We start from the raw sequence: 22398 nt of genomic DNA, 5'->3' as shown, positions 1-22398 counted from the left end.
AAGAGAAAGAGATCACAGGTGGGGAGGGGTGAAGAGTTAAAGCCACAGGCAACTGGAAACTCATAGTACTATAATTCTTTTCCTAACTATATCAGATAAGTGATTTTGTTCCAAACCATATTTTTTTACTACAACTTCTAACAGAAGAAAAAATATTATTGACCACAATTGATAACAGAAACTACTGGCAACAAATTAAATAGAGAGAAAGCAAATTTGATAGTCTATAAATACAGCAGATTCTATAAGCAAATTTAACTGCTCATTAACAAACCTATTCTAATTTTTCTGTTGTAATTGTGCTTTCATGAAACATATGCCTGTTGCTACCACAGCAGGCAACACTAAGGGAAAGGATGGTAGGGTACAGGAACCATGCTATTGAAAATCTAGTCAAGAAGAAAAGAAATGCTTATGAAAGGTTCAAAAAACTAGGTAATGATCTAGAAAATTATAAGGCTAGCAGGAAGGAGCTTAAGAATGAAATTAGGAGAGCCAGAAGGGGCCATGAGAAAGTGCCATGAGAAGGTCTTGACAGACAGGATTAAGAAAAACCCCAAGGGATTCTACAAGTATGTGAAGAGCAAGAGTATAAGACGTGAGCGAATAGGACCAATCTATTGTGACAGTGGGAAAGTGTGTATGGAACCGGAGGAGGTAGCAGAGGTACTTAATGAATACTTTGCTTCAGTATTCACTATGGAAAAGGACCTTGGCGATTGTAGGGATGATTTATAGTGGACTGAAAAGCTTGAGCATATAGACTTTAGGAAAGAGGAATTGCTTGAGCTTTTGGAAAGCATCAAGTTGGATAAGTCACCGGGAGCAGACGTGATATACCCCAGGCTACTGTGGGAGGCGAGGGAGGAGATTGCTGAGCCTCTAGCAATGATATTTGCATCATCAATGGGGTTGGGAGAGGTTCCACAGGATTGGAGGGTTGCAGATGTTCTCTTATTCAAGGAAGGGAGCAGAGATAGACCTGGAAATTATAGACCCGTGAGTCTTACTTCAGAGGTTGGTAAGTTGATGGAGAAGATCATGAGAGGCAGGATTATGAACATTTGGAGAGGCATAATATGATTAGGAATAGTCAGCGTGGCTTTGTGAAAGGCAGGTCGTGCCTTACGAGCCGAATTGAATTTTTTGAGGATGTGACTAATCATGTTGATGAAGGTAGAGCAGTAGATGTAGCGTATATGGATTTCAGGAAGGCTTTTGATAAGTTACCCCATGCGAAGCTTATTGAGAAAGTAAGGAGGCATGGGATCCAAGAGGACCTTACTTTGTAGATCCAGAAATCAATTGCACACAGAAGGCAAAGAGTGACTGTAGACGGGTCATATTCTGCATGGAGATCGGTGAACAGTGGTGTACCTCAGGGATTTGTTCTGGGACCCCTACTCTTTGTACGTGATTTTTATAAATGACCTGGATGAGGAAGTGGAGGGATGGGTTAGTAAGCTTGCTGATGACACAAAGGTTGGGGGTATTGTGGATAGTGTGGAGGGCTGTCAGAAGTTATAGCAGGACATTGAAAAGATGCAAAACTGGACTGAGAAGTGGCAGATGGAGTTCAACCCAGATAACTGTGAGGTAGTTCATTCTGGTAGGTCAAATATGATGGCACAATATAGTATTAATGATAAGTATCCTGGCAGTGTGTAGGATCAGAGGGATCTTGGGGTCCGAGTCCATAGGGCACTCAAAGCTGCTGCGCAGGTCGACTGTGTGGTTAAGAAGGCATACGGTTTATTGGCCTTCATCAACTGTGGAATTGAGTTCAAAAGCTGAGAGGTAAAGTTACAGCTATATAGGACCCTGATCAGACCTCACTTGGAGTACTGTGCTCAGTTCTGGTCACCTCACTACAGGAAGGATGTGGAAACTATAGAAAGGGTACAGAGGATATTTACAAGGATGTTGCTTGGATTGGGGAGCATGCCTTATGAGAACAGGGTGAGTGAATTTAGTCTTTTCTCCTTGGAGTAACAGAGGATGAAAGGTGACTTGATAAAGATGTATAAGATGATGACAGGCATTGATCACATGGATAATCAGAGGCTTTTTCCCAGGGCTGAAATGGCTAACATGAGAGGACATAGTTTTAAGGTGCTTGGAAGCAGGTACAGAGAATGTCAGGGGTAAGTTTTTTACGCAGAGAGTGATGAGTGCGTGGAATGGGCTGCCAGCGACAATGGTGCAGGCAGATACAATAGGATCTTTTAAGAGACTCCTGGATAGGTACATGGAGCTCAGAAAAATAGAGGGCTATGGGTAACCCTAGGTAATTTCTAAAGTGAGTACATGTTCAGCACAGCATTGTGGGCCGAAGGGCCTGTATTGTGCTGTAGGTTTTCTATATTTCTCTTTTCTTTTTCAATCTTTTATTAAGTTTCAAAATTAATAAACATAACAATAATTGTAATGATACATAGAGATTGGGATTACAATAATAATAGTTAACATGTACAAGCACAGATTCCAAGTAACAAATATAGTTTAGCCTCCCAATCTCATAGTAACTGACCATGAAAAAGATATTTTATAAAGAAAGAAAAAAAACCCTAAACTAAAAAAACAAACAAAGCTTGGGCTGTCATATTACATCGGCTAAAATTATTATTTATCGTTAACTCCGCTCTTATATACATGAACAAAAAAATTACTACAAAGGATTAAGAAAGGACCAACTTACATCATATGAAAATATTGAATAAATGGCCTCCAAGTTTCTTCAAATTTAACCGAATTTAACCAAATTTTTCCAAGTTTAGGCAAACTATCATTTGGGAAAACCACTGAAATGTAGTGGGGGGGGGATTAGAATCTTTCAATTTAAGTGAAATGGATCTTCTGGCTATTAATGTCACAAATGCAATTAGATGACAAGCTGACAAGGATAAACGACTGGAGTCTATCAGTGGTAGTCCAAAAATTGCAGTAATAGGATGAGGTTGTAAATCAATACGTAGAACTACTGAAATAATATCAAAAATATCTTTCCAATATTTTTCTAGAAGAGGACAAGACCAGAACATATGTGTCAAGGAAGCTACTTCAGAATTACATCTATCACAAAAAGGATTTATGTGGCAGTAAGAATGAGCTGACTTATCCTTGGACATATAAGCCCTATGAACCACCTTATCAAGGCGTGTCTGGCACACGTCGTGGAAGTATTAACTAATTGAAGAATTTTCTCCCATTTCTCTGTAGATAAACATATTTGAAGTTCTCTTTCCCACTCATTCTTAATTTTATCAGATGTACCTAGATGTATTTTCATAATCAGATCATAAATAATTGCTATTAAACTCTTCGGAGAGGGGTTTTCTATATTTCTAATCAGCATTGCTGGGTCTTTGTCTGGGAAAGTCTAGGATCCAAGGGCATAGCTTCAGAATAAAGGGATGTCCCTTAAAAACTGAGATGAGGAGGAATTTCTTCAGCCAGATGGTTTCGAATCTGTGAAATGCATCACCACAGAGGGCTATACAGGTCAAGTTATTAGGTGTATTTGAGGCAAAGATTGATAGTTTCTTGTTTGATATGGGGTTGAAAGGCTACAGGGAGAATATAGAATGATGGGGTTGAAAATTATCAGCCATGATTGAACATCAGAATAGCCTTGATGGGGTGGATGTCCTAATTCTGCTCCTATACCTTGTGGTCTTATGATTATGCATCATGCAATATGGGGAATGTTTGAGAATAAATGCAATGTCAACAATTCCCAACATCAATTGCCTGGAACGCTTAATTCTCAAATAAGTTCCATTTTGCCAATGGATTATCATTGGGAGATGACATTTGCTAAACAGAAGCTACCTTTAAATTTTTGGCATAGTTTCATTCATTCTCTTTCTCTTTCAGTTTTCAACCGATGCCTCATTGAAAGAAAATGCATCAAAGTTTGGTTGAAAAGTAATCTAACTGCAGACAGACTTATTTAGGTGCTTAACTCTTTTTTTATTGCCAACATTCCAAAAATTCTCATAGGTCACCAGCGGTCTCAGTTGACTCCTTGACTCAGTGGATGAATTATTCCAAAATGGCAGATCTTGAATTCCTACTAATGCAGCAGGAAATCTAAGGCCATAAAATATTGGAACAGAGTTAGGGTATCCAACCAGCAACTGACAAAGCTGCTGCCTCATAGATCCAGTGACCCACAGACCGAGGTTCAATCCGAGGAGTTGTCCGTGTGGAGCCTGCACATTATCCCTGTAACTGCATGGCTTTTTTGCCTGGTTACTTCATTTTCCATCCACATCCCAAATCCTGCAGGTTGCTGGGTTAAATGGACTTCGTAAACTGGCTCCAATGTGTAGTTTTGTGGTAGATCTGAGAGGTTTGGGGAGTTGAGAGGGGTTGAATTGTGTCATTTACGTTAATTACAAGCACAATCTGAGGATGTGCTGGGGACAGCCCACAAGTCACATTGCACATTACGGCACCAGCCTAGCATACCGACAATGTGCTGCAGACAACAAACATACAACAAGCAACCGAAGCAAAACAAACCTCTTTCTCAGGTCCCACCCACACATAGATTTATGACCGCCTTCTACACTGTGAGGAAATACAATATTGTAAATATGGAGAAAATAAAAGCTTTGTTTTTGTCTTATTGATTGCCATAGCAAAGTCATATAGGAAGTAACATAGACAGCATGGAAACAGGTCCTTTGGCCCGACTCATCCATGCCAAACTAGATAAATAACAGAATTTGTGTATTTGCACAACTGAAAGCCTGGAATGGAAACCTGGAAAATTTTAATACATAAAAATTATGAACACAGTTTGATTGCAGGGAAAGTTTTCTAATTGTCTAATGTTTAAAACCTACCATAATTACATTTTTTTAAAATTTAAAATGCACATTTTTATTCAACACTTCAATCAGTTCCTTTAAAGATGATTATAGTTTGAGACAACCTAAAAGGTTGATGTAAGCAATATTTATTCTTAAAAGGGATTGAAGAAATTTGTGTCAAAATAGGAAAGGGTTGGGGTCTAGGACTAAATGGATTGTTCTTTGAAGGAGGTAGCACAGCCTCAGTGGGCTGATTGGCCTCCCCTCGCTCCAAGTGTTCAATGGCTCTCAGATTCTGTAATACACAGGTCTGTGAGGCGAGAAGAAGCTTTGCAGACTCACAGTTTGTCCTTCAGCGCAGACATCATTTACTGGCAGCCTACCTTGAGAAAGCCTGCTTCCCTGGCAACAGACTTACATGATTTCACACAGCCTTGAGTAAACAACCGCATCTCAGCCTGAAATCACCCTCCTTCACCTGGACTTCAGACACTGACTTCTAAAGAGAGCCACAGCCTTTCAGCAGTTTTCTGCAAATGTTAATGATATGAGCAACTGGTGATTTGATTTCCCTATTGCTTCAAATAATTGGGTTTAAAACTAAAAACTGGAAACTCATTTGCATGAATCCTTTTATTGCATATTCACATACAATAATAATGCCTCAGCTGCTTCCCTGTATTTTCCCTTCCTCCTGTAGAGCCCCAGGACCAGTTGGCTTCAGCTGCATACTATTCAGGAGTGCTAACAGGAACCATTAGGGAGCGTTGGCACAAGGTAGATACCTCACAGATCCAGTGAACCGCACTTGATTCTGACATCTTCTGCAGCATGAGTGGTGTTTGGTAATTGGTAATTAGTTTATTGTTAACACATATACAGTATGCATCCCATCCATGCACATCGTTACAGCAGTATATTGAAATAGTATAAGGGAAAACAGTAAGGGAATGCAGAATATAGAGCTGCAGTTACACAGAAAGTGCAGAGCAGGCCGATAATAAGGTGCAAGGTTATGACGAAGTAGATTGTGAAGTCAAAACTCCATCTTATTGTTTAAAACGTCCATTCTATAGTCTTGGAACAGCAAGATACAAATCTTGATGAAAAGTCTTGGCCCAAAATGTTGACTGTTTATTCTCCTCCACAGATACTGCCTTACTTGTTCTTCCAGCATTTTGTGTTGATTGTGAGGTGATTTGAGATGTCTAAAATTCAGTAGAGGTGGATATATTGGGTATGAATTTCTGTTTAATCAACAGACCAGTGTTTAGGTGTGGTTAACTTCAGTGTGTGTTTACTTGTTCCAAATGGTGATACGGCCTTTTGCTCTTATGCATCGAAAATCAGGAATACTCTCCCTACTGAGATACACCAGGCTAGGACTGTGGAACATTTCAAAACACTTCTAAAAATATACTTTCTAAAATTTTGCCTTCTGAAAGGATTACTTAATGCCTGTTGATGTTAATTACATTTATATGCAGTAATTTGGTATAATTGATTACATTTTATTCTGTATAATATTTGTCTTTACTTATGATTTTTTTAATTTTGTCTTGCATATTGATTTATCTTTACAAGCTATGTGAAGTATTTTGAGCCTGCACCTTAATATATGAAAGGTGCTATATAAATGATAATATTATTATTATTAACTAGACTTTGTCTCCTGTATGGATTAATTATTTAGCAACAGAATTATGTATTTTGTGGTAACATTGTATTTTAATGCTGCCATATTAATCCAGTGTATTGAATGGCTCTGTTCTGACCAAAGACTTGGTGATTCTGGCAACTAATGAGTGCCTGCTCATGTTTGTGAATTGATGCGTGCGTGTAAAATCCACATAAGTGTATGCACAGATGGACTCTGTACTTACTTATCAGTAATTTTATAGTTTAGCTCCAATGCGATCATAGTTTTCCATCTGTATTGGTAAATAGACTTGCCAATATCTAACTATTAATCCAGAGCTCTCAATTGAGAGTAATCTTCTCTAATACAGCAAGCAGCATCTGAGACAGATTAGATTGGAATATGGTGAATTCTGTTGCCAAGAAAGAGAAGGGAGAATAATGTAACAGGAGTAGTAAGTTATGAATAAATTATTTTCTTCGATCAAATTATGATTCCCGTTCTTTCTTTCTTCCTTTCTTTATATATATCTATCTATCTATCTATCTATCTATCTATATATATATACAAACGTATCTCTCTCTCTCTCTCTCTCTCTCTCTCTCTCTCTCTCTCTCTAGATATATATATATATATATGGGTGAGATGCAGAGTAACAAATTATGTATTCAAATGTAGTACCAATTAGAATACACTACAGTACTATGGAACTGTGTACTACTTCCTAATAGTTATTGACAGAGAGTTCTATGTTTTCATGTTCTTTAGATTGGCAATAAATGAACAAAATTAGTGCGGACACCTAGTGCAGATAATGGAATGCTGTCATACAATGCTTTTGATGATCGTATCCTCCAAATCTTTGTTTTCATTGTAACATTTATGGGGGTTGTTGATACTTTCAAATTTTTCATAATTCCTAACTTGCTGATGTAGTGGAATCGTTTTATTTTCATTCCCGGCCACTTCTGGCATCTCCAGACTTTGTAGATGCTTGAAACTGTGGTGAGCAAAACAATTCTGAATTGTCTTACTGCTTACTTCTCTCCAAGTATCAGTGACAAAAATCATTGCTTTTTGAACACAAGCATGCACAACTTGCACTATTTAAGTGCTAGTTAGAAACGGTTTGGCAACTGTCTCCTGTCCCAATCAAATGACATAGTGTCCTAAATAAACAAAGGGAATCCTGACTATTTTCATGATCAGTTTTTGTTCTTCAAGAGTATTCCCATTTAAGTGACTGCCCCAGTTAACTGGAATCCATCGTATATGAGAACTTGCATTGAAAACTGTGGGCTAGCATGGGCAAGGTGGGAAGAAGGCCCTGTTTCTGTGTTGTATGATTCCGTGACTCCAAATTGTCCAGTTGGGAGAGGGGTTAGTGACACCCCAAAAATAAATCTGAAAAAAACACAATTAGTCAAGAGTTATGAATAAAAATAAACTTGGGATGTCCGGAGGGTTTTATGTTGCATTTGACTTTTTCACTATGAGGCCCTAAGGATCCTGGAACTATCATTGTCAGGGTTATATTGTCAGATGATAATACAGACAGTAGTGAGCTCAGCCATTTCCATCACATGTTAGGCAACCCATAACTGGGGAAATTTACAAGAGGCAATTTCTCAGCAAGGTCGTGTCCATGATCCAGGACCTCTGCCATCCAGGCCATGCCGTCTTCTGAATGCTGCTTTCAAGAAGGAGGTGCAGGAGCTTGAAGACCCACAACTCAAGGTTCAACAACAACATTTCCCCTAATGCCATCAGATTCTTGCATGCAGTCGTGCATGCAGCCTGGTACAGCCGTTCTGATCTATTCTTTTACTTTCGTCTTCTTACTTTTTAATTTATGTTATTTTTGTATTTTTTCCTCACGGTAACACGTCGAAGCTGCACCTTCTCTAATATGCTGGTTGAGGGAGTTTTATTTGGGTTTTCTTTAGCGCTGGAAATGGTTACATCATGACACGCGGGGCAGAAGCAAGGTCGCATTGTGTATTCCACGGACCAGCAAATTACGGTCAGCTTAGCAAACAGAGCGGCAGACACCCCACTGAAATCCGAAGGAAAACACCCAGAGGGGATCACAAAGCCGAGCAAGGAGGACCGGGTCGAGACAACGGAGACTTTTGGAGAAGAGGAGTTCAGTGGGTAACACCGTTCCGCCTGACCGGAAGTGCACCGAGAGTGGTAAGCGGCGCGAAGGAGTGGGGTGCTTACTGATCTGGCTAACAATTGATGGTGCAGTCCGGGGTATATTACGATCGAGGAATGTGTTTGCAGACTGGATACTGAACTTTTTACTGTTGGACTTCGGCCACATTCCACCGTGATACAACACTTGGCGGCACGGGAGGTCGTTCCTGCCTGCAGCCATCGAACGTGCAGCTCCTCCCGTGGAGGATCAGACACCCTGAGCCAATAGACTGGTCCTGGACTTATTTTCCATCTGGCATAGTTTTGCATTTTGTTGTTTGATTGTTGGGGTTTTTTGTATTGCTATATTTATGCTATTTATTTGCTATATTGCTCTATTCTTGGTTGGTGCGGCTGTAATGAAACCAAATTTCCCTCGGGATTAATAAAGTATATCTATCTATCTATCTATCTTGAACCAAACAGAGAAACCATAACACTACCTCATAAACACAAGAGATTCTGCAGATGCTGGAAATCTTGAGCAACACACATAAAATGCTGGAGGAACTCTGCAAGTCAGGCAGACTACCTTGGTCTATATTTCTTTTTTTTTCTCTGTCTCTCAACTTGTACCAATGTCATTATTTTTAATCTATTTTGTCATGAAAGTTGTGCATAATTGATGGCCATTTAAATTTATGTTAACTTATGTTTGTGAGATTTGTAATGTACTGTGCTGTTGCAGTAAAAAGCTAATTTGCATAGTATTTATATCTTGTATATACGGTATTGGATGGTGGGGTGGAGATACATCTCTACCAAAGGAGATGAAAGTTGTTCCTTCCCTTCACTAGCCTGTAGGTCACCCTTGGGTAAAGACTACCAACTGCTTAGCCACCCGATCAGGGTCATGTGAAGCCATAGGGGCAGATAGTGGATGGTCATATTACGTGGAATATCGTGGTCTTGACCATGATCATGATTGTTCTTGGCAAATTTTTCTGCAGATTAGTTTGCCCTTGTCTTCTTCTGGGTTAGCAGTGTTAGCAGTGAGGAGGATGCTAAGAGGATGCAGGGTGACTTGGATAGGTTGAGTGAGTGGGCAAATTCATGGCAGATGCAATTTAATGTGGATAAATGTGAAGTTATCCACTTTGGTGGCAAAAATAGGAAAACAGATTATTATCTGAATGGTGGCCGATTAGGAAAAGGGGAGGTGCAACGAGACCTGGGTGTCATTATACACCAGTCATTGAAAGTGGGCATGCAGGTACAGCAGGCAGTGAAAAAGGCGAATGGTATGCTGGCATTTATAGCGAGAGGATTCGAGTACAGGAGCAGGGAGGTACTACTGCAGTTGTACAAGGCCTTGGTGAGACCACACCTGGAGTATTGTGTGCCGTTTTGGTCCCCTAATCTGAGGAAAGTCATCTTTGCCATAGAGGGAGTACAAAGAAGGTTCACCAGATTGATTCCTGGGATGGCAGGACTTTCATATGAAGAAAGACTGGATGAATTGGGCTTGTACTCGTTGGAATTTAGAAGATTGAGGGGGGATCTGATTGAAACGTATAAGATCCTAAAGGGATTGGACAGGCTAGATGCTGGAAGATTGTTCCCGATGTTGGGGAAGTCCAGAACGAGGGGTCACAGTTTGAGGATAGAGGGGAAGCCTTTTAGGACCGAGATTAGGAAAAACTTCTTCACACAGAGAGTGGTGAATCTGTGGAATTCTCTGCCACAGGAAACTGTTGAGGCCAGTTAATTGGCTATATTTAAGAGGGAGTTAGATATGGCCCTTGTGGCTACGGGGGTCAGGGGGTATGGAGGGAAGGCTGGGGCGAGTTCTGAGTTGGATGATCAGCCATGATCATAATAAATAGCGGTGCCGGCTCGAAGGGCCGAATGGCCTACTCCTGCACCTATTTTCTATGTTTCTATGTTTCTATGTCATATGAGCAGATGGTGCATATCACAAGTCCTGGTTATGTGACCATTGATGCCAGGCAGACTATCTCTGTAGAGTATTGAGAATGGCTGCGTCAGGGGATCACCCGTCTGGTAAAGACATTACCCAGAAGAAGACAAGGGCAAACTAATCTGCAGAAAAATTTGCCAAGAACAATCATGATCATGGTCAAGACCACAATATTCCACGTAATATGACATTCCACATAATGAATGAATGAATGAAACAGTATATAACTATGACAATGGACTTGAAAATAAATACAAATTAAAGGAAAATTAAAACACAAATCTTACTTTCTACTCCAATCCAGGTAACTGATCCCATTGTAAGTGAACAGGGCCATGTAGGATATGGCTACTATGACTCTTGCAAATTTAATTGACAACTTATAGAACAAGAACATAGAACAGTACAGTACAGGAATAGGCTCTTCGGCCTTGATATTATGCCATATTATATAAGCTAATGACACCTAGTCCTTTGTCCTTGCATATGTTCCTTATCCCTCCATTCTCTGCATATGCATTTTTCTGTCTAAGGGATAGCAATTATATATGCTGCTACCACCAACCATGGCAAATACATGCTAGGTATCCACCACTCTCTGTGAGAAAAACTCGCACCGGACAAATGAGGAATGTTTCCACCACCCTAGTTTAGGATGACCGAGATCTGTGGCTGGATGTGTTGCCGGGGCAGAGGAAGAATCTGGTGCACCGAGACCCGGACTGCCTCATGTTCCTGGCAGTGCAGAATTAGAGGCCTGCAATATGGCTGCATGCATACTCTTTCTTGTGAGCGGTTTTTGACGCGCATTCTTATAATTGAATTGGATTTGTCTTTAGAAATGTGAGTAACAGCAGACATTGCTTCAGGTGGTTAAATATCCTTGAGAATTGCTGCGGACTGGATGATGGATGACGGTCAAATGACCTTTTGTGTTCCATTCTTTCTGATAAGATCTGCATGTGAAATCCCCTAGCGAGGGTCACATATGGACAAACTCTCACTACTGAGCCGAAGGACTTGATAAAATTCTTTGAGAATTTTTACCAGCTCTCTGTACATAACACAAGAGCACAGAAACACTTGTGATCTTTTTAAATCATCCACCTCGGCTAACAGCACAATATAATCACTTGTGATATATAATCTAAAACAACAGGATGAGGCAACCTGGGCTAATTGGAATCGCTGGCTTTCAGGAGTGGAAATTTCCGCAAAGCACTGAATTCTTGCATGCTTTCCAGCCTATCAAACTAAATGAACATGAGAAAATCTGGAGATGCTGGAAATCCAAAGGAAAACACACAAAATGCTGGAAGAACTCAGCACGTCAGGCGGCATCTATGGAAAACAGTGGATCTTTCGGGCCAAGACCCTTCTTCGGGACTGAAGATAAATGAAGATTTTAGGCCTGAGACCTATAGACAAAAGAAAAAAAAGTTATTTCTAATGATAATGTTGTAATTTAATGTGTCTTAAATTAAATTTTGGTGGTGGTTTTAATTGTCTATTCTGTTAGTCATTAAGATGAATCAATAAACAATTGATTTGCCAACATCTTTGATTGATTATTGGTCTGGAAAGTTGGTGTTTCATTATAGTTGGGCCTTCTGTCACAACGCAATTCTGATTATCTTTAAATTCGAGGTTTACTTCTCAGATTTTAAATTCCAGAGAATCCCCTAAGAGAAGGCGAGTGAAATTGAGAGAGGAAGAGAATGTCTGTGTTATATTTTATCCACAGTATGTAAAATTCCAGAGGCAATTTTGTTGAATGTGCAGCTTAAAGTGGAGGAATAGATTTTGTTCAGTTTGATTGATTCTCCACTTGTCCTGTCGATTAAGACAGCCCTTGTCACCTTTGTGCGTGGAATTTGTGTGCAGTTGCATTACAGGTATTCTGCTGAAGATGTCCTTTTAGATGTGCTGAAGTTGATTAACATAGTTAATTCCTGAGTTTCATCACATGCTAAGCCCTCTGGGGTGAGTGGCTTGGGGCTGACACTGCACTGATGGTTTCATGGATAATGATGAAGTCAAGAGAAAAAGTCAGTGTTGTTAGAACTGGAAAAGAGAGAAACAAGTTAGCTTTCAGTGGGCGTAGAGTAGCAGTGAAAAGGCATAGGTGTTTGAGTAAATCAGAAGAAAAGAGAACAGAATGAGGTGGGGTGGGGTGCTGAAGTTAGAATTGCATTCGATTAGGCTATAGACTAACGAGGCGGAACATGAAGAACTATTCCTCTAGTTTACTTGGCTAAAATTTATTATTACAGCATGTATATGTCACTGTATATGACTGAGATAGAACAGAGTCGTAGATAGTTGCCTCTCTGGAGGCCTTCGCCTAGTGGTAAGCCACAGGGATCAGTTCTGGGTCTGTTGCTTATCAACGATCTGGATGATAATGTGGTTAACTGGATCAGTAAATTTGCAGATGACATCAAGATTGTGGGTGTAATGGACAGCGAGGAAGGCTATCAAAGCTTGCAGCAGGATCTGGACCAGCTGGAAAAATGGGCTGAAAAATGGCAGATGGAATTTAATGCAGCCAAGTGTGAGGTTTTGCACTTTTGGAGGACCAACCAAGGTGGTTCTTACATGGTAAGTGGTAGGGCACTGAGGATTGCAGTGGAGCAGTGGGATCTAAGAATGCAGATCCATAATTCCTTGCAAGTGGCATCACAGAGAGGTAGGTTCGTAAAGAAAGCTTTTGGCACATTGGACCTCAAAAGTCAATGTACCGAGTACAGGAGTTGGGATGTTATTGTTGAAATTGTATAAGACAACGTTGAGGCCTAACCTGGAGTATCGAGTGCAGTTTTGGTCATCTACCCAAATAAAAAATGTAAAGAAGATTGAACAGTGCAAAGAAAATTTACAAGAATGTTGCCAGGACTTGAGGATGTGAGTTATAGGGAAAGTTTGAATAGGTTAGGACTTTATTTCCTAAAAGATTGAAGGGAGATTTAATAGAGGTATACAAAATTATGATGGGTATAGATAGGGTAACTGCAAGCAAGTGTGATGGTCTGGGCTGTGTCCACAACTTTTGGCCTCACATTGACAAATATAGGAAGCAGAGGACAGACAGCTCACTTAGCTCCATCAAGGGGGCAACCCACCTGACTCCCATGCATTACATAATGTACTGGTTGGGCACAGGAGTACATTCAGCCAAGACTCATTCCTCCAAGATGCAACACTGAGCGTCATAGGAAATCATTCCTGCCTGTGGCTGTCAAACTTTACAACTCCTCCCTTGGAGGGTCAGACACCCTGAGCCAATAGGCTGGTCCTGGACTTATTTCCATCTGGCATAATTTACATATTATTATTTAATTATTTATGGTTTTATATTGCTATATTTATACTCTATTCTTGGTTGGTGAAACCGTAACGAAACCCAATTTCCCTCGGGATCAATAAAGTATGTCTATCTATCTATCTATCTATCAAATGCACCTACAGGAGATGGTACCTGAAGAACATGGCATCCATCACCAAAGACCCTCACCATCTGGGACATGACATCTTCTCTTCGCTACCATCACTTCAGACCTGGAGACCAACACGTAAGGATTTAGAAGCAGCTTCTTCCTCTACGCCATCAGTGTTCTCTACCTCCTGCTTGATGGTAGCTGAGAGAAAATGGCATGAGTTATTCTTGCATGTAGAGTTATGGAGCCAGTAGTGACGGTATGAGGAAGCAATTTGGATCTACCTCGTTCCAGGAGTCATTACAGTCTCACAAACTTCAGTTCAGAAATTTCTGCTGTCAACCCTTCTTCTGTCAGCAGCTTCCAGCTTTAGCCTCACCGGCATATGCAAGGATAAGTTCAAGTTCTCGTTTATTGTCATTCCAACATACACATGCATACAGCTAAACAAAACATTGCTCCTCTGGGACCACAGTACCTATAGTCACACACAGCACGTAGACCTAGTATCCAACACATGCAATCACAAAATAATATTAGCACAAGTCCCTGAGTGGGATGGCTGGAAAATTGACAGGTTGACATAAAGTGCGAGGTGCACATATATGTAAGGCAGTGCAATATTACTGGCCTATCGTAATAAAACAAGCAGTCCTATCAATATTCAAAACAGCAACAATAAAAGATGAAAAGCGACCGGTGCAGGATGAGAGTGTGTCTGTGAGTTGGGGAGTGTGTGGGCGCGATTGGCAGCAGGGCATTCAGACGGGGTGTACGTGTGTGCTGAGTGTTAAGAAGTCTAACAGTCTGGGGGAAGAAGCTGTTGCCCAGCCTGACAGTTCCGGTTCTTATGCTGTGGTACCTTCATCAATTCTTACAGAGCTGCTTCTTGTTGATTATTAGATGTATTCTTAATGCCTATTCAATTACCATTTTTAATTAAATAATGCCACCTTCAATTAAAACAAGGATAACAGATGTCAATCTCTAAGGTGTCTGGCTTGCATGCCATGAGATTTAATTAAGTTAAACTGAATTTCGCTGGTCTTTTGCAGTTTTATACCAAAGTCCTGTATCAACTGAGCCACTCTTAATGGAGCTACTCTGGGTAAAGGACGATTGAATGCTGTGTCACCAAGATATCCTAAAGGATTTGTGAGTGAATTTTAAATATACAGGATCAATCCCAACAGTAGCCGTAGAACACACTGCATGCCACCATGCCAGCCTGTCAGTCGAGCGTCATGCGGTCGAAGATGTTTGATGAGAAACCCATCACAGTTAAGTAGCACTAAAATGGATTGTAGAATAGTTAGTCTTTATCCCCAAGCACACACACACATTCCAATGAAAAAATCTTCTCCCCCATCCACCCATCTTCCCCCTCACTTTGTCTCACCTATCACCTGCAAAATTTGTACTTCATCTCCTCTGCTCACTTTATTATTCTGGCTTCTTCCCCTTACTCTTTCAGTCCTGATGAAGGGTCTTGGTCCGAAATGTCGACTATTTATTCCCCTCCATAGATGCTGCCCAGCCTGTTGAGTTCCTCCAGCACTTTGTGTATGTTGCTCAAGCTTTCCAGGATCTCGAGAATCTCTTATGATGTTATTCATTCCAATGAAATCTTTGGAGTAAATTTTGGAGTCAGATTAAATGCATGTAATGGAGGGCCGTACTTGTAAGGAGCGATTAGATTGACTTGGTTTATTCTCATTAGAACATAGCAGATTGAGGATGTGACTTTACAGAGGCTTATAAAATTATGAGATGCATAGTTGGACAGATATTTGGGCTTTTCTCAGATCAGGAGAACTTCAAGCCAAAGGGCACGGTTGTAAGGTGAGAGGGGAGAAATTTAAAGTTGGCCAGAGGGTGAAGTTTTTCTCACAGGTGAACCGGCCTCTTGACCTTGGACATCTGGATTCAGTGGTATGAGTGGTCTTCACAAACTGGGGACTTCCTTGGTTGTAGAGGATGACCATTACTTCCTTTGGGTCTTTTCACGTCCTCCACCCCCCCCCCATGAAGCATGACATTACCGCCTTCCTGGCTATTGGATCTCACTGTTACTCTCATCTGCTCAGTCCGCTGGAGCTGACTTCACATACTAGAGCAGATAATTCCCTATGGGGCCTGCCTGGTTTAGCCTGCCTATAGAAGCAGTGTACCAGGGCATGGCTGCTGTTGCATGCAAACAGCTACTTGAAGCCATGGTGAGAGCTGAGGGGGCCAAAGGTGAGTGAGCTACCCCAGAATACACTCGCCAAGCTCCTTCACCAGAGGCGCTAACTCTCCCTGGACTCTCTCTCTCTATATGATGCAATGACTCACTAGTAAGACAACTTTCTGATGGCCTTCAGTTCATCAGCACAGCCTTTAGCCAACTGATGAACTGATGAAGGAGGCATTGGTAAACTGGTTTATTATTGTTACAAGTACTGAAGTACAGTATTTGAAGAGCATAAGATATATAGGCAGAAGTAGGCCATTTGGCCCATCAAGTCTGCTCCGCCATTTAATCATGGGCTGATCCAATTCTTCCAGTCATCCCCACTCCACTGCCTTCTCTCCATACTCTTTGATGCCCTGTCCAATCAAGAACCTATCTATCTCTGCCTTAAATACACCCAGTGACTTGGCCTCCACAGCCACTCATGGCAACGAACTCCATTGATTTACCACCCTCTGACTAAAGTAATTTCTTCACATCTTTGTTCTAAATGGATCTCCTTAAATCCTGAAGTCATGCTTTCTTGTCCTAGACTCCCCTACCATGGGAAATAACTTTGCCATATCTAATCTGTTCAGGTTTTTTAACATACAAAATGTTTCTATGAAGTTCCCCCTCATTCTCCTGTACTCCAGAGCTGCCAGACATTCCTCATATGGGAACCTTTTAATTCTTGGAATCATTCTCATGAATTTTCTCTGAACCCTCTCCAATGTCAGTACGTCCTTTGCCTGCCATCCATCTCAGTCATTTTATTAGAATAATGCATTGGGGTAGTGCGAGGAGAAAGCAGTAACAAAATGCAGAATTAAGTGTTACAGTTACAGGGAAAGTGCAAAGCAGGAAGACAATAAGGTGCAAAGTCAAACGAGGTACAGTACTGTGCAAAAATCTTAGGCATGCATATATAGCTAGGGTGACTAAGACTTTTGCATAGTACAATATTTGTCAAAATGAAGCGGAGAGCAAGTTTGTAATCTTTCAGGAGCAAAGGATGCTGGGAGGGGGGAGGGGTGATGGTGAAGCACCTTGGGAGGGGTGTTGGACAGGTGGCAGAGATGGAGTGCCAGAGGCAGGGGGGGTTACTCTTGAAGACACACCCAGCCCTGAGACACCTAGCAAGGTCATTGATTCCAAACAATTGGTTTATTGATCATTACAGAATGTCTAATTGATGATTCCAGATCCCTCCCCTCTCCCTTTCCCTTATCCCAACCATGATTCCCCTCTCCTTGCTCCCTTCCTATTCTCGGTCCTTAGAGACCCATATCAGAATCAGGTTTAACATTCCTCACGAATATCATGATTTTTTTGTGGCAGCAGTACTGTGCAATACATACAATTACTAGAATACTATGCAAAATTCTTATACATCTTAGCTACTTATATGTGACTCAGACTTCTGCACAGTACTGTAGATTGTGAGGTCAAGAGTCCATCTTAACATACTAGGGTACTGCCAGTAGGCCCATAGCAGTGAGCTAGAAGCTGACCTTGAGCGTGGTGGTCCGTGCTTTCTGGTTTCTGTATCTCCTGCCCAGTGGGAGAAGGGAGAAGAGAGAATGTCCTGGAAGGTTGGGTCGAATTATGTTGGCTGCTTTACCAAAGCAACAAGATGCGTGAACAGAGATAGTGGAGGTAAGGCAGGCTCCTGTAATGCGATGAGTTGTGTCTGCAGCTCTCTGCAGTTTCTTGCACTCAGGGGCAGAGCAGTTGTCAGTGATGCCTCAAGAAGGTGGCATGCATCGTGAAGAACCTTCACCATCCAGAACACGTCCTCTTCTCATTTCTTCCATCAGGGAGGAGTACAGCAGCCTGAAGATGCACACTCAACATTTCAGGAACAATTTCTTCCTCTCCGCCTTTCTGAATGGACCATGTACCTATGAACACTACCTCACTTTTTGCTCTCTTTCTCAAAATTCAAAGTTCAAAATAAATTTATTATCAAAGTGCAAATATGTCACCATATATAACCCTGAGATTTGTTTTCTTGCAGTCATCTTCAGTAAATTCAAAAACCATAATAGAATCAATGAAAGACCATACCCAACAGGTTGGACAAACAACCAGTGTGCAAAAAGCAACAAACTGTCCAAATACAAAAGTGAAATAAATGATAAGCAATAAGTATTGAGAACATGAAATGAAGAGTCCTTGAAAGTGAGTGCAGAGGGTGTGGGAACTTTTCAATGATGGGGCAAGTGAAGTTAAATGAAGTTATCCCCTTTGGTTTAAGAGCCTGGTGGTTGAGGGGTAGTAACTGTTCCTGAACATGGTAGTGAGGAACAGTTATTACCCTTCAACTATCAGGCTTCTATTTATTTTTACTCATTATTACTACTTATTTTTTATATATGTCTTATTGTAACATAGTAGTTTTTAGGTATTGCATGGTGTGGTAGTCCGTCGGATTGGAAGAAGACACACTGTTGTGCAGTTCATCTGTGGACACGGAGGTGGCTCTGTAGTCCCAGTCTGGTAGCACAGAGTCTAGCACAATGGGGGCACTGGAAGTCCGTTGTTGTAATAATTGTGACTGCTGTTCCGTGACGCCGCTCAGTTCTATTTTAAAAAGTCACCAGCAAAGAGGGTTTCTTGAATGACTGTATGGAGGCACTTTGTCCGTGTGTTCAAGCGGCAAAGGTGAAAGAGAGAGCCGTCCAATTGCTACCTGGTGTACACTCCCTCCCTCAGGCCTTGGACAGCACGTGACAACATGCAAGTGAAGAACAGATTGAACAGGACTGGGGATAGTACACAGCTCTGCTTCACCCCATTGGAAATGGCAACTGTAGCTGACGTATCACCACTGCAAAGAATCTGTCCTGTCATTCTGTTGTGGAGCAGCTGAATCATCTTCACAAATTTCCTCGGGTATCCGTAATGTCTCAGGATGATCCAGGGAGCCTCCCTCTTTACAGTGTCAAATGGCTTTGTCAGGTCAATGAAGACAGGGTAAAGAGGCTCGTTCTGCTTGATGCACTTCTCCTGGACTTGCCTCATGGCAAATATCATGTCTACTGTACTCCGTTCTGGCCGAAAGCCACACTGCGCCTCTGGGAGGTTCCTTTCCGAGGCAGTGACAAGTCTGTTCAGGAGAATGCGGGCAAAAATTTTGCCTGCGATGGACAGCAGTCAGATACCCCTGTAGTTTCCGCAGTGTGGTTTGCTTCCCTTGTTTTTGTAGAGAGCCACGATGAGAGCATTGCGGAAGTCGTCAGGCATCTCCTTTGTGACCCAGTTGTCTTCCAGGATGCCGTGGAATGCCGGTAAGGCATTTGGACCTAATGCTTTGTAGATCTCAGCAGGAATGCCATCCTGCCCTGTTGCTTTATTTGAGTTAATCTGCGAGATCACTCTCTTGATCTCAGCAGTAGAGGGCGGCAGGTCTAGGTCATCCAGGACCTAGCTCCCTTAATCTCTGATGGCCCAACAAAGTCAATACGTACTCGTTGCCATGGGTGTAACCACGCCTGTGGGGGTGCATTTCAAACTTTTTGGCACCCAGAACAGCTTTTAGCCAAGTTTTCAATCTGTTTATCTATTCCCAGCCACCACACATAGCTCCGGGCGAGATGCTTCAACTTGACCGTACCCAGATGTCCTTCATGCAGATTTTCTAAAAATCTGGTGCACAGTTTAGAGGAAACCACAACACGAGACCCACCCATCATGGTTCCTTGACATACCAACGGTTTGTCTCATCTTGTTGAGAACTCTGGAAACACAGGGTTACCTTGAGCTGGCCATTCTTGCATGGTGATTTCATAGACTTTTGTCAATGTTGGTCATACCTTATTTCCCTTCGTATTTCGGAATTTGTTATTGGTCACTGGTCCACCAATGTGGTGCGCAACACCTCTGCTGGGTTATAATCTGAAGAATTTTCTTCTTCAGTTGCCAAGTGTGGAAGATGTGACAAGCTACCAGTGTTGCTGTGTTGTTTGGTACCCTTGAACTCTATGGCATTAGAGTGGGCTTCTAGTAATGGTGGCCAGTATTGTAACTGGGTAGCAGTCATCACTGGAATTCCCTTCCTGGGTTTGAAAATGGCCACAAGGGGCTGGTGATCTGTCACTAGCATAAACATTTTTGTCCATTGAGGTAGAAGTGGAACTTCTTTACTCCCCAGACTAGATTAAGGGCCTCTCTGTTGATCTTTGCATAGTTGCGTTCTACTCTCATCAGTGATCTTGAAGCAAAGGCAGTCGGGCACTCAGATCCATCTTTCATGACAAAGTGTCTCCAATGCCATAAGGGGACACTTTGCATGCCAGTCTGACAGGCAGAGATGTGTCATAATGGGTGAGCAGTTCATCGGATGTTATTAGTCTTTGTTTCCTTGAATGCTTTTTCACATCTTTCTCACCATTCCCACTTTGCTCCTATCATTGTGTTCCTGGGATACCTTGGAGCTCTTGGTCCATTGCTCTCTGCCAAATTTCTGGAGCTGATACAGTGCCAAAGATGAGAAAATTATACTGAGTGTTGATAGTGAGGAACTTTTTACTTGACTCCTCAATCTCCATTTGTGACAAGTCAATCTTAAAAAACCTCTCCCCGCCGATGAAAGATGTAAAAATGTCATCAATTCATGGTAGGGGATTATGCACAGTATGCAACACCAGGTCGGTGCTCACTTTGAAATCCCTACATATGTGAACAGCTACAGCCTTTCCTCTCTTGATCACCAGGACAATGGGCATGGCCCAATCACTCCACTCAACCTTGGAAAGAATTTCCGATGCCGTCAAGTTCTGAAGTGGAGCATCCACTTTAGGATATTATGCGTAAGGCACTGAACACACTTTATGTAATCTTGATGTAGCTATTTCATTCAGATCAATTCTGGCCTTCATACATTTGAGTTTACCAATCCCCTTCTCAAACACCTTCTCACTAGCATTAAGCAGCTGTGACAGTCAGTCTCTGGTTGGTGCTACCATTTGGGCTGCCATTACCTGTTGATGTCACACTGACAGCTTTGATTGAGTGCCAGTCTAGTTGGATTTTTCTCAACCTTTCATGTCGGAAAAGTGCTGTCCCTCCACTTTTCAATACATAGTGCTCTAACTGCTGTGTTTGGCCTCCACCGTCACTTTCAGTTTGCCATTGGGGGACATCTTTTCACCAGTGTAGGCCTTTAGCATCACTGAGGCTTTCTCTAATGGTATCTTAGAAAACAGTCTTTAGTAGTCAGTCTCTGAAATTATAGAGAAAGCTGACTCAAAGGTGATTCCGGGAATGAAGGGGTTAACATATGAGGAGCATTTAGCAGCTTGGGCCTACACTCACTGGAATTTAGAAGAATACAGGGGGATCTCATTGAAATCTACTTAACATTGAAAGGACTAGATAGGGTGGATGTGGAGAGGATGTTTCCTATGGTGGGGATATCCAGAACTAGAGGGCACTGCTTCAAAATTGAGGGGTAACCCTTTAGGAGAGAGGCAAGGAGGAATTTTTTAGCTAGAGAATAGTAAATCTGTAGAACGCTTTGCCACTGACTGTGGTGGAGGCCAAATCCGTGTGTATGTTTAAGGCAGAAATTAATCATTTCCTGATTAGCCAGGGAATCAAAGGATATGGCAAGAAGGCAGTGTATGGGGTTGAATGGGATCTGGGATCTGCCATGATGGATTGGCAGAGCAGACTTGATGGGTCAAATGTTCTAATTCTGCTCCTATGTCTTATGGTCTTATGGACCCTGTATCCAGCTCCATTTTCAGTTTTACACCGGGCTCATCTATTGTGATCCAGCTGATTTTATGATCTGCTTCAGCTATACTATGTAGTTCTGTGTAAGACAGTTCACCTTTGCCAGACTCTATGTTGTCTGATTCTGTTTTACACTCGGTAACTTTAGGCATTTGCATAGATTTGTGTTTGAGACTTTTCACTCTGTTGTGGTTTTTGTCTGCCTTGCTCATTCTCTCTACGTGACCTTGTCTGTGATACTTTCCGCAGACATTTTCTTTAAGCCAACAGTCCTGTGTATCATGGGAGGATTTGCTGCATCGATAGCATCTTTGGCTTTTTGCACCATAGAGGAATATTTTGTGAATTTACATTCTTTTTGTAGTTCTGCTGCATCCTTTGCTGCATTCTCTAATGATATTGCAATGATCAATGCCAGTTCTAAGGTT

This window comes from Mobula hypostoma, chromosome 5 (assembly GCF_963921235.1).
Source record: "Mobula hypostoma chromosome 5, sMobHyp1.1, whole genome shotgun sequence".
Taxonomy (NCBI): Eukaryota; Metazoa; Chordata; class Chondrichthyes; order Myliobatiformes; family Myliobatidae; genus Mobula; species Mobula hypostoma.
This window is presented reverse-complemented; position numbering follows the sequence as displayed.